Raw genomic sequence first — 14680 nt, forward strand, 5'->3', positions numbered from 1 at the left:
GCTTCTCCTTGTGCAAAGTGCGCTGTATTGTTGACCGATGCACAGTGACACCATCTGCAGCAAGATGATGATGCAGGTCTTTGGAGGTGGTCTGTGGATTGTCCTTGACTGTTCTCACCATTCTTCTTCTCTGCCTTTCTGATATTTTTCTTGGCCTGCCACTTCTGGGCTTAACAAGAACTGTACCTGTGTTCTTCCATTTCCTTACTATGTTCCTCACAGTGGAAACTGACAGGTTAAATCTCTGAGACAACTTTTTGTATCCTTCCCCTGAAAAGCTACGTTGAATAATCTTTGTTTTCAGATCATTTGAGAGTTGTTTTGAGGAGGCCATGATGCCACTCTTCATAGGAGAATCAAATAGGAGAACTACTTGCCAGTGGCCACCTTAAATACCTTTTCTCATGATGTGGTTCACCTGGCTATGAAGTTCAAAGCTCAATGAGGTTACAAAACCAATTTAGTGTTTCAGGAAGTCAGTAAAAAGTAGTTAGGAGTGTTCAAATCAAGAAAATGATAAAGAGGGTGTCCATACTTTTGCACCGGTCAAATTATGTTTAAATGCAGATTGCACATTTTCTGTTAGTACAATAAACCTCATTTGAATCCAGAAATATAACTGAGTCCATCAGTTATTAGATATATGAAACTGAAATAGCTGTTGCAAAAACCAAAATTGTTATAAAGAAAAAAGGTTAACATTAATAGGGGTGCCCAAACTTTAACATATGACTGTATGTAGTATTCATGTTGCATGCATGTAGTATATATGTGGTATATATGTATGTTGCATGTATGTAGTATGTATGTAGCATGTAGTATGTATGTAGTATGTATGTAGCATGTAGTATGTATTTTTTTTTTTACATTCAACACATTAGCCGGATGATGGGACTACTACTGTCCCATCATTGGCTAATGTGTCAATCACCGTCATGGTAGCAGGCATCGCCCGATGGGACTTGTAGTCCCATCGGACGATCCTGCACAGACCTCCGCAGCCTGCACAGACCCCCGGACAGTCGGCACAGCCCCCCGGCAGGCCGGTACAGACCACCGGCAGGCCGGTACAGACCACCGGCAGTCGGTTCAGACCACCGGCAGGTCGGCACAGCCCGCCGGCAGGCCGGTAAAGACACACGGCAGTCCGCACAGACCCCCGGGTAGTTGGCACAGCCCCCCGGCAGGCCGGTACAGACCACCGACAGGCCGGTACAGACCGCCGGCAGGCCGGCACAGCCCGCCGGCAGGCCGGTACAGATCCACGGCAGTCCGCACAGACTCCTGGGCAGTCCGCACAGACCACCGGGAGGCCGGCACAGCCCACCAGCAGGCCAGTAAAGACCCCCGGGCAGTCGGCACAGACCACCGGGAGGCCGGCACGGACCAACGGGAGGCCGGTACGGACCCCGGCAGTCCGCACAGACCCCCGGCAGGCCGGTACAGAACCCCGGGCAGTCGGCATAGACCCCCCCCCCGGAAGGCCCGAACTGACGGCGCATCATGATGCGCACAGACTGCGCATCATGATGTCATTTCGGCAGCCAATCAGAGCCACAGCAGTGGCTCTTTGCATTATGGGAACTTCCGTTTCCGATATCCGATATTGAAAAAATGTCGGTACTCGGTATCGGAATTCCGATACAGCGAATATCGGCCTATACCCGATATTTGCAGTATCGGAATGCTCAACACTAACCACTAGCCATAAGCTATAAAAATGTTACCACGTAGACAGATGATAACTGGATCATAGGCTATTAACGCATCATACTATTTTCTTGTATTTTATTCAATTTTAGAGAACAGAAATTAACCACTTCTTTAACACACATACCATAAATAACTCAAAGACATAATTTTATTAACATATAAAAGCATTTAAAATACGTACATGGAGACAGTTTTGCAAACATCAATAAATAAATGATGCATGTTTCTCCATAGCTTCATCAGAGTACAGATAGGTAGATGCCTCTTGATGAAGCTATGGCGAAACATGCCTCAGATACAAGCATCTGAGGGGATGTGGTTTGTTTTATACAGTCTTATTATGCTTACTGCTTCTTATGTTTTGTCACTGTGGTCTCTTATGTGGATGTATCAGGAAGAGGTCATCATTTAAATGCATATGAAGGAGACATAGTGGAAGAAAATTGGTGTGCACACATTACTGGAAGCAAGGTGCAGGTGGAGGGAGGTTATGAGCACCTGGGACATCTAGTAAGGTAAATTCACTGCACACTTTTGTGATGAATGCAGTTTCTCTTTATTTCAAAATTCAAATGCAGGTAGACATAAGCTCAGAGTAAAGTGCAAATTATAGATGTGGCATAACGTTTTGACCCAATCCAGGGTCTTGATCACAAAGTTGCTTTGAAGGAGAGTGGAAGAAATGAGCATATTGTTAGTGAATACATATAGACAATATATACCTACAGTATATATTATACTAGCTGAAGAGCCCGGCGCTGCCCGGGCATAGTAACTAACTGTGGTTAGTTATAACAAATTATAATTATCCTCCATCCCATAGTCCCGTGCCCATATACACATCATACATATCCACAATCGCATAGGCCCGTGCCCATATACCCATCATACATATCCTCCATCCCATAGTCGAGTGCCCATATACCCATCACACATCCTCCATCCCATAGTCCTATACCCATCATACATATTCGCCATCCCATAGGCCCGTGCCCATATACCCATCATACATATCCTCCATACCATAGTCGAGTGCCCATATACCCATCACACATCCTCCATCCCATAGTCTCGTGCCCATATACCCATCATACATATCCTCCATCCCATAGTCCCATGCCCATATACCCATCATACATATTCTCCATCCCATAGTCCCATGTCCATATACCCATCATACATATTCGCCATCCCATAGGCCCGTGCCCATATACCCATCATACATATCCTCCATACCATAGTCGAGTGCCCATATACCCATCACACATCCTCCATCCCATAGTCTCGTGCCCATATACCCATCATACATATCCTCCATCCCATAGTCCCATGCCCATATACCCATCATACATATTCTCCATCCCATAGTTCCATGCCCATATACCCATCATACATATTCTCCATCCCATAGTCCCATGCCCATATACCCATCATACATATTCGCCTTCCCATAATCAAGTGCCCATATACCCATCACACATCCTTCATCTCATAGTTCCATGCCCATATACCCATCATACATATCCGCCATCTCATAGTCCTGTGCCCATATACCCGTCATACATATCCTCCATCCCATAGTCCAGTGCCCATATACCCATCACACATCCTCCATCCCATAGTCCAGTGCCCATATACCCATCACACATCCTCCATCCCATAGTTGAGTGCCCATATATCCATCACACATCCTCCGTCCCATAGTCCCATGCCCATATACATATCCGCCATCCCATAATTCCGTGCCCATATACCCGTCAAACATATCTTCCATCCCATAGTCAAGTGCCCATATACCCATCACACATCCTCCATCCCATAGTCTTGTGCCCATATACATATCCGCCATCCCATAGTCCCGTGCCCATATACCCGTCATACATATCCTCCATCCTATAGTCCAGTGCCTATATACCCATCACACATCCTCCATCCCATAGTCAACCATTATGACATCATAATGAGCGGCGGCAGGGCTTGCAACCTATGATGACATCAGTGTCGCCATGGCAACCATTGTGACATCATAATGAGGGGCGGGGCTTGATATGCACACACTGTTTCCCCAGTATGCAAATAGGGGCATTATGACATCATAATGAGGGGCGAGGCTTGACGCGCACACACTTTTTCCCCAGTATGTAGATGGGGCAAATTTGTTTGGTGAATTGGAATGCGGGGGTTAAAATTTCGCCTCACAACATAGCCTAGGACGCTCTCAGGGTCCAGATGTGCGACTGTGCCAAATTTTGTGGCTGTAGCTGCGACGATGCGGATGCCTATCCTGGACATACATACACACATACATACATACATACACACTTTGAGCTTTATATATTAGACTAGCTGAAGAGCCCAGCGCTGCCCGGGCATAGTAACTAGCTGTGGTTAGTTATAGCAAATTATAATTATCCTCCGTCCCATAGTCCCGTGCCCATATACCCATCATACATATCCACGATCCCATAGGCCCGTGCCCATATACCCATCATACATATCCTCCATCCCATAGTCGAGTGCCCATATACCCATCACACATCCTCCATCCCATAGTCCCATACCCATATACCCATCATACATATTCTCCATCCCATAGTCCCATGCCCATATACCCATCATACATATTCTCCATCCCATAGTCCCATGCCCATATACCCATCATACATATTCGCCATCCCATAGGCTCGTGCCCATATACCCATCACACATCCTTCATCTCATAGTCCCATGCCCATATACCCATCATACATATCCTCCATCCCATAGTCCCGTGCCCATATACCCATCATACATATTCTCCATCCCATAGTCCTATGCCCATATACCCATACATATTCTCCATCGCATAGTCCCATGCCCATATACCCATCATACATATCCTCCATCCCATAGTCGAGTGCCCATATACCCATCACACATCCTCCATCCCATAGTCCCATGCCCATATACCCATCATACATATTCTCCATCCCATAGTCCAATGCCCATATACCCATCATACATATTCTCCATCCCATAGTCCCATGCCCATACACCCATCATACATATTCGCCATCCCATAGTCGAGTGCCCATATACCCATCACACATCCTTCATCTCATAGTCCCATGCCCATATACCCATCATACATATCCTCCATCCCATAGTCCCGTGCCCATATACCCATCATACATATCCGCCATCTCATAGTCCCGTGCCCATATACCAATCATACATATCCTCCATCCCATAGTCCAGTGCCCATATACCCATCACACATCCTCCATCCCATAGTCCCGTGCCCATATACATATCCGCCATCCCATAGTCCCGTGCCCATATACCCGTCAAACATATCCTCCATCCCATAGTCAAGTGCCCATATACCCATCACACATCCTCCATCCCATAGTCCCGTGCCCATATACCCATAATACATATCCTCCATCCCATAGTCCAGTGCCCATATACCCATCACACATCCTCCATCCCATAGTCCACCATTATGACATCATAATGAGCGGCGGCAGGACTTGCAACCTATGATGATCATACATATTCTCCATCCCATAGTCCCATGCCCATACACCCATCATACATATTCGCCATCCCATAGTCGAGTGCCCATATACCCATCACACATCCTTCATCTCATAGTCTCATGCCCATATACCCATCATACATATCCTCCATCCCATAGTCCCGTGCCCATATACCCATCATACATATCCGCCATCTCATAGTCCCGTGCCCATATACCAATCATACATATCCTCCATCCCATAGTCCAGTGCCCATATACCCATCACACATCCTCCATCCCATAGTCCCGTGCCCATATACATATCCGCCATCCCATAGTCCCCTGCCCATATACCCTTCAAACATATCCTCCATCCCATAGTCAAGTGCCCATATACCCATCACACATCCTCCATCCCATAGTCCCGTGCCCATATACCCATAATACATATCCTCCATCCCATAGTCCAGTGCCCATATACCCATCACACATCCTCCATCCCATAGTCCACCACTATGACATCATAATGAGCGGTGGCAGGACTTGCAACCTATGATGACATCAGCTTCGCCATGGCAACCATTGTGACTTCATAATGAGGGGCGGGGCTTGATGCGCACACACTGTTTCCCCAGTGTGCAAATAGCGGTATTATGACATCATAATGAGGGGCGGGGCTTGACGCGCACACACTTTTTCCCCAGTATGTAGATAGGGGCAAAATTGTTTGGTGAATTGTAACACGCGGGGTTAAAATTTCGCCTCACAACATAGCTTAGGACGCTCTCGGGGTCCAGACGTGCGACTGTGCCAAATTTTATGGCTGTAGCTGCGACGGTGCGGATGCCTATCCCGGACATACACACACACATACATACACACACACACACATACATACATACACACTTTGAGCTTTATATATTAGATATACAGGGTGGGCCATTTATATGGATACACCTAAATAAAATGGGAATGGTTGATGATATCAACTTCCTGTTTATGGCACATTAGTATACGGGAGGGGAAAATGTTTCAAGATTGGTGATGACTGTGGTGGCCATTTTGAAGTCGGCAATTTTGGATCCAACTTTACTTTGTTCAATAGAAAGTGGGTCATGTGACACATTAAACTTATTGAGAATTTCACAAGCAAAACAATGGTGTGCTTGGTTTTAATGTAACTTTATTCTTTAATGAGTTATTTACAAGTTTATGACCACTTATAAAATGTCTTCAAAGTGCTGCCCATTGTGTTGGATTGTCAATGTAAACTCTTCTCCCACTCTTGACACACTCATAGCAACACCACAGAAGAATCGCTAGCACGGGCTTCCAGTATCCGTAGTTTCAGATGCTGCACATCTCGTATCTTCACAGCATAGATAATTGCCTTGTATATGTTGTGAAGATACGAGATTTGCAGCATCTGAAACAATGGACACTGGAAGCCTGTGCTAGCATTTTTTGTGCGGTGCTGCTGTTAGTGTGTCAAGAGTGGGAGAAGAGGGTTACATTGACAATCCAACACAATGGGCAGCACTTTGAAGACATTTTATAAGTGGTCATAAACTGCTGCGGGATGAACAAACTGAAGCTGTTGTCGGATGGATGGCAGCTAATGCATCGATTTCAATTAGTTCCAGATCCTCTCAGGTCCAGAGCACTGAAGAGCACCCATTTGTCTCTTCACCACCTGCCAAATTGCCCAGGCAGTCAGAAAGCCCTGGACAGGAGCCATCTCTACTTCTGTTCTCTGAATCTGTTGGCTTGGAAAGAGGGGGCCAGCCAAGCAGCATTCGAGATTTTGAAGAAGAGGTAGTATGCAGTGATGCGCAACAACTTTGTCTCTCTGAATCTGAAGAGGCGGGTGGGCCAGTGCCTATAGTCAGCACACCTCAGTACGCATCTGATGATGAGACTCAGGTGCCACTTTCTGGTGCGTACTGTGCTGTCGAGACTACCCAGGAGAAGCAGTCATTTGAAGAGGGTAGTGTAGATGATGAGGTCCTTGACCCATCATGGCGTGAGGTACAGGAAGGTGGTGGGAGCAACTCTGAGGAAGAGATTCCCCGAACAGCCAAAAAAGGAGGGAGGGGGCAGACTTGGTTGCCTGTAGCCTCCACTTCAGCACCCATTAGGGGCATGCCTCTTCCAAAACCCAAAACGGGTGCTCCCAAGACTTGCAGTGCCTGGTCCTTTTTTGACACAATTGCAGATGACATTTGCTTTGTCAAATGCAAGCTGTGTAATCAGAAAGTGAAAAGAGGGAAAAGTGTCAGCAACCTCAATACCATAAATATGTGGAAACATGTGCGTGGTGGAGTTACAAAGACACACTGAAGGCCAACCTACATCGCCACCTACCACCTCTTCAGCTCGTGTTGTAGCCTCTTCCTCCAGCTCACACACAGCTGGTTCGGCTTCCTCACAGGATCGCCATGGAAGAACCTCTGGCACTGTTGTACAGAGACACAGTGTCATTCCACCCACAGCACCACGTTCCCTGTCATCCTCACAGTCCCAGGCCAATCTACAGCCATTGGTAGCACAGGCATGGGAGAAAAGGCGCCCATACTCGGCAAACCACCCCCGAGCACAGGCTCTGAATGCTGACATTGCAAAACTACTGTCCCTTGAAATGCTCTCATTCAGTCTGGTGGAGACTGACACCTTCCATAACTTCATGGCATTGGCAGTCCCACAATGCATCGTGCCCAGCTGCTTTTATTTCAGCAGGCAAATCGTCCCTGCCCTGCAAAAGCATGTGGAGGGAAAAATTAAACATACGCTACTAAACGTCGTCAGTAGCAAGGTCCACCTGACCACCGATGCGTGGACCAGTAACCATGAACAGGGACGACATTTTTCCCTCACTGTCCATTAGGAAAATGTTGTGGAGTCGGGTACAGATCTTGAGAGCGGCGCTGTACGTGTTCTGCCAACTCCAAGGATTGCAGGAATCCAGTCTGTACACATTGACTCCTCCTCATACTCCAGTTCCTCTGAATCAGCGCTGCAGGAGCCGTCACAGTCTACCTCCACATGGACCCGTGAACGCTTACCTGTTACGACCGATATGAGCACAGCCGTGGCCAAACGTCAACAGGCCGTATTGAAATTAATTTCTTTGGGGAATCGAAGCCACACAGCGCAGGAGCACTGGAATGCCATCAAGCAGGAGAGTGACGTGTGGTTTGTGCCAGCGAATCTCCAGCCAGGCATGGTAGTGTGTGGCAATGGCCGAAATCTGGTGGCAGCTCTGGGCCTATGCAACCTCACTCACATCCCATGTCTGGCACATGTGCTCAACTTGGTCGTGCAGAGTTTTTGAGGGACTATCCGGATCTTGATGCACTGCTGCACAAGGTCCGCATAGAGTGCGCTCACTTGCGGCATTCCAGCATGGCAAGATCGCGCATTGCAGCTCTGCAGCGCCGATTCCGCCTACCGGAACATCGCATCATATGTGACCTACCCACCAGGTGGAATTCAACGTTACATATGTTGGAGAGGTTGTGTGAGCAGCAGGCAGCAGTAATGGAGCACTAGCTGCATCAGGCGCAAACAAGTCACACTGCGCGCCGTTCACACTTCACCACCACTGAGCGGACCTCTATGAAGGACATCTGCCACGTTTGGCGTGCCTTCGATGATTCCATGCGGATGGCGAGTGCAGATGATGCACTAGTCAGCATGACTTTCCCCCCTTATCTGCCTGCTTGAAAAAACACTGCAAGCACTAAGGGAGGAGGTTGTGGAAGAGGTGGAGGATGAGGAGTCACAAATGACATCTGCTTCTGGACAGTCTGCGCAACGTGGTTCCTCACAAAGGTCTAGGCAGGGGACACTTTGTGAGGAGGATGAGGAGGAGTCAATGGAGGAGGAAGACATCTGTCCAGAGGAGGGAGGTACACAATGCTCTAGTAGTCAGTATGTACAGCGAGGGTGGGGTGATACAGAGCAGTCAGAGATGATGCCTCAAGCAGGGGACAGCGCTTCTTGGCCAGTTGGCAGTCTGCAGCACATGGTTGATTTCATGCTGCAGTGCCTGAGAAATGACCGCCGAATCGCCCGCATTCTCAACACGGCTGATTATTGGGTGTACACCCTCCTAGATCCTCGCTACTGGTTCAACTTACAAAGCCTCATAACACCGTTGAACCGGGAGCGTAAAATGCGGGAGTACCAAGACACACTGGTGCATTCCATCATGTTCTCCATTCCACCCGAGAGCAGTGCTGCTAGTGCTTTACAAAGCAGCTCTGTGCGTCGAGGCAGTGGAGGAAGCTCTGCACAAAGAGGGAGCAGAAGCAGCGCCGCAGCACAAGGCAAGACCAGTATGGCCCAAATGTGGCAAAGTTTTGTGTCCCAGCCACAAATGTCTACACCATCACAGACGGCTCCAGTCAGCAGGAGGCAACGTTTCCGTCAGATGGTGACAGACTACATGTCTTGCCCTCTCAGTGTTCTCCCACACGGCTCTTCCCCCTTCAAATTTTGGGTCTCTAAGCTGGATACATGGCCAGAGCTTAGCCAGTATGCATTGGAGGTGCTGGCTTGCCCTGCTGCTAGTGTATTATAGGAAAGCGTCTTTAGTGCTGCAGGTGGTGTACTAACAGACCGTCGCATGCGACTATCCTCCAATAACGTTGACCGGCTTACTTTTCTGAAAATGAACAAGGCCTGGATCTCGCAGGAATTTGCCAGTCCTCTTCCAAATTAAATAATTGGTTGGCAACAGTATCCAGGTCTCCTGTTGTGTTCATGTTTCTACCACCTGAACGGTAATCCCTGGGTTCCAACACCGCCAGTTGCTGCTCAGAAGTGCCATCTGCACAGTCAACACTTGCTCCTGTGTTATTGGGGTTCAGTATCGTCAGCTGATCCCCTGCTGTGTGTCCGGCAATTTCTTCTGCTCCGGCCACTCTCACACTACGACAGATATTAAACTTTCTCCAATTAGGCCTCTGGCTACACTCTGTTTCTCCTGTAATCCCTGGGCTCCAACACCGCCAGTTGCTGCTCAGAAGTGCCGTCTGCACAGTCAACACATGCTCCAGTGTTATTGGGGTTCAGTAACGTCAGCTGATCCCCTGCTGTGTGTCCAGCAATTTCGCCTGCTCTGTCCACATTCACACTACTACAGATATTAAGCTTGCTCCAATTAGGCCTCTGGCTACACTCTGTTTCTACTGTAATCCCTGGGCTCCAACACTGCCAGTTGCTGCTCAGAAGTGTCTTTGGCATGGGTACTCCCTCCTGCCCAGCCTGGTTCCAGCATGCCAGCTGTTTCCGGGTAGTGTCAACGTCACTTTGCCTCCAATACGTTGTCGTGTTGCGGTCGGGTTAGCCGACTCTATGGTGCCTGCAGTTTAGGTGCTTCCTATGTGGGCTGCGAGATCTGGCAATGAAGGCTGGTTCCGTAGTGCCAATAGGACAAGCTCCTCCTGTAGGACTGTGGGTTTCGGTAACTCCGGCCGGCTCGCGGCCTTGCAACTTTTTTTTTTCATGTGTACCTTCTGCTGCCTATCTGAGTTCCAGTACCATTAGCTGGTTCTTTGGAAGTCAATCTTAAATATGTCCCCCTGGGTTCCAGTAGCGTCAGCTGGTTCCAGGCAGCGCCTTTGGCTTAGGTGCCTCCTTCTCGGTATCCGAGTTTCACCAACGTCTGCTGGTGCTTGGTAGTGCTTTCTGGCACAGGTACCTCCTGCTTAGTAACCAGGTTCCAGTACCATCAGCTGGTCCTCTGTACTTCCATTGGCTCTTGTACCTTCGGCTACCCATCCAGATTCCAGTACCGTCATCTGGTTCTCAGCAGTTCCTCAGCCTTCTTGTACCTTCTGCTACATTTCCAAGTTCAAGCTTTTTGAAATGGTTTTTGGTAATCACTCTGGATCTCCCTCACGATGACCCTAAAGACGACGACCCTGAAGACCACCCCGAAGAAGACAACGACCTTGGAGACGACGACCCTGAAGACCACCCCGAAGAAGACGACGACCCCGAAGACGATGATCCTGAAGACCACCCCGAAGAAGACCAAGAAGATGACCCTGAAGAAGATGACCAAGAGGACAAAGAACAAGAAGACAACCACCAAGATAAAGAAGAACAAGAGACAGAAGACCAAGAAGCAGAAGAACAAGAAGCTGCAGAACAAAAAGCAGAAGAATATTAAGTATAAGACTAAAAATCAGAACAAAAGATATTATCTAAATTATAAGCAGAAGAAGACTAAGCAGTGTATGGGGGTGAGTCCGTTCCTCCTCGTGGTGCCCCTGGAAAATACCTGCTGCTGCAGGCAAAACTGAACGTGGACAAATCCTGTTGTAAATCTTTTGTGACAGGCAGAACGGAAGGTGTAATCTTCAAACTTTTATAGATAACAACTACAGGAATGCCTGTCACAAATAAGAATATGATGAAGAAGAAGAAGAATATGAAGAAGATGAAGAAGTAGAATATGAAGAAAAATAATAGTTGAATAAGAAGAATATGAAGAATGTAAAAAAAAAGAATAATAGGAAGAAGGTGAAGAAGAAGAAGATGAATAAGGTGAAGAAAAAGTTGATGAAAAAGATGCTGCTGCTGAGGATGATGAAGGAGAAAGTGTGGGAGAAGTAAAAAAGAAGGTGAAGAGCAAAGTAGTGAAACATAAATATCTGACAAAATATAAAAAAGCTTAACAGTGCCCAACAAGAGGGGGGGCACTGCTAGACCTAAAATTATCCAACAGGCAAGACCGCATATCAAATGTAAGGGTTGAGGGTCACTTGGGTAATAGTGATCACAAATTAATAAGTTTTCATGTATCCTTTAATAAGATGTGTAGTAGAGGGGTTACAAGGACACTAAACTTCAGGAAGGCAAATTTCCAACGGATGAGAGATGATCTTGGTGCAATTAACTGGGACGATATCCTGAGCAGCAAGAGAACAACAAGGTTTACCCGTACAGGCCTCCAAACAAATGCACTATCAGGATGCAGTGGACCCATATAATTAAGATGGCAACACAGGTGCAAGAATACCAAACAACCGCTCGCAGCCTACCAATACATGGAGGGGGCGGTTGCCTGGTATGTTGATGCACAAAACAACATGTATGCGGCGCTGTTCACACTAAGGCCATGCACAGCATCCAGGCCAGCCTAGTACCAACACCCTTCTATTAGCTCAGGCGGGCTGCCCAGCGCTAACAAAATGCATGCCGTGTGAACAGACACCGCAGTTTACAAGACCAAATGGGCCCAGCTGCACCCGGAATAAAAAGTGCAAAAAACACATTTAAAAAAATGTGGAGTATTAGCTGATATTTTGGCCAAAATACGTGAGCCCGTAACCTACGTCAAAGATCTCCACGTTTACGGGTACCTAACACTAAATACTAACACAGCACAGTACAAAAAGAGGACTTGAAAATCCTCCAATAATAGAAAACAGCAAGAGAACAACAAGGTTTACCCGTACAGGCCTCCAAACAAATGCACTATCAGGATGCAGTAGACCCATATAATTAAGATGGCAACACAGGTGCAAGAATACCAATCAAACAACCGCTCTAAGAGATACTATACTGGAGTATCTGGAGAAGAATAACCTTATGACCCAATATCAACCTGGGTTTTCAAGGGACCATTCCTGTCAGACTAATCTGATAAGCTTTTATGAAGAGGTAAGTTCCGGACTGGACCAAGGGAATGCAGTGGACGTGGTGTACATGGACTTTTCAAAAGCTTTTGATACGGTGCCACACAAAAGGTTGATACATAAAATGAGAACAATGGGGATAGGGGAAAATATGTGTAGGTGGGTTAAGAGCTGGCTCAAGGATAGGAAACAAAGGGTGGTTATTAATGGAGCACACTCGGACTGGGTCATGGTTAGCAGTGGGGTACCACAGGGGTCAGTTTTGGGCCCGCTTCTTTTTAACATATTTATTAATGACCTTGTAGGGGGCATAGAGAGTAGAATTTCAATATTTGCAAATGACACTAAACTCTGCAGGGTAATCAATACAGAGGAGGACAATTTTATATTACAGGAGGATTTATGTAAACTAGAAGCTTGGGCTGATAAATGGCAAATGAGCTTTAATGGGGATAAATGTAAGGTCATGCACTTGGGTAGAACGAACAAGATGTATAATTATGTGCTTAATTGTAAAACACTGGGCAAAACTGTCACTGAAAAAGACCTGGGTGTATGGGTGGACGACAAACTCACATTTAGTGGCCAGTGTCAGGCAGCTGCTGCAAATGCAAATAAAATAATGGGATGCATTAAAAGAGGCATAGATGCTCATGAGGAGAACATAATTTTACCTCTATATAAGTCACTAGTGCGACCACACTTAGAATACTGTGTACAGTTCTGGTCTCCGGTGTATAAGAAAGACATAGCTGAACTGGAGCAGGTGTAGAGAAGAGCGACCAAGGTTATTATGGAACTAGGGGGTCTGCTCTGCAGTACCAAGACAGGTTATTACACTTGGGGTTATTTAGTTTGGAGAATCGAAGGCTTAGGGGTGATCTTATTACAATGTATAAATATATGCAGGGACAATATCAAGACCTTTCTAATGATCTTTTTACTCTTAGACCTGTGACTGGGACAAGGGGGCATCCTCTAAGTCTGGAGGAAAGAAGGTTTAAGCATACTCACAGACGCGGATTCTTTACTCTAAGAGCAGTGAGACTATGGAACTCTCTGCCATATGATGTTGTAATGAGTGATTCCCTACTAAAATTTAAGAAGGGACTGGATGCCTTTCTTGAAAAGTATAATATTACAGGGTATATACACTAGTTTCCTTAATATTGCGTTGATCCAGGGAGCTAGTCTGATTGCCGTATGTGGAGTCGGGAAGGAATTTTTTCCCCAATGTGAAGCTTACTGTTTGCCACATGGGTTTTTTTTGCCTTCCTCTGGATCAACATGTTAGGGCAAGTTAGGATAGGATATGGGTTGAACTAGATGGACTTAAAGTCTCCCTTCAACCTTAATAACTATGTTACTATGTTATGTTAACATAGTCAATATCTTTGTAACTCCGAACGTCTTAAAAAAAAAAAATAATTCCTGCTATTCCATTTGATTGGGCTAAAACTCTATGCCTTTAATGTCTCCTCCACCTCCCCCAATACATTCTACATTATTCTTAGTTGTTTTCCTTCATGTAGAATTAACCTACAAGGAAAGTAAGGGTTTATTTTCATTCATCCGATATTTTTGGGGTATCGGTCTGATCCAATCCGATCCGATATTTCCCGATATCGGAAGGTATCGCTCAACAATGTCAACACTAATAATAATATGTCTCAGATGAACAGGAAGAATGTAGTGAGGGGAAATACATACCATATTGTCACTGTGTTACTGTCTTGGGTCAGAAAGGGGGGCCTGGAACTGGTACCCACATATCCCTGTCCCAGGAGTACTCTTGAAAGTAGAGAGGCCCAAGTAT

Source organism: Dendrobates tinctorius, unplaced genomic scaffold (genome assembly GCF_039654945.1).
Source record: "Dendrobates tinctorius isolate UK_male_01 unplaced genomic scaffold, ASM3965494v1 ptg000028l, whole genome shotgun sequence".
Taxonomy (NCBI): Eukaryota; Metazoa; Chordata; class Amphibia; order Anura; family Dendrobatidae; genus Dendrobates; species Dendrobates tinctorius.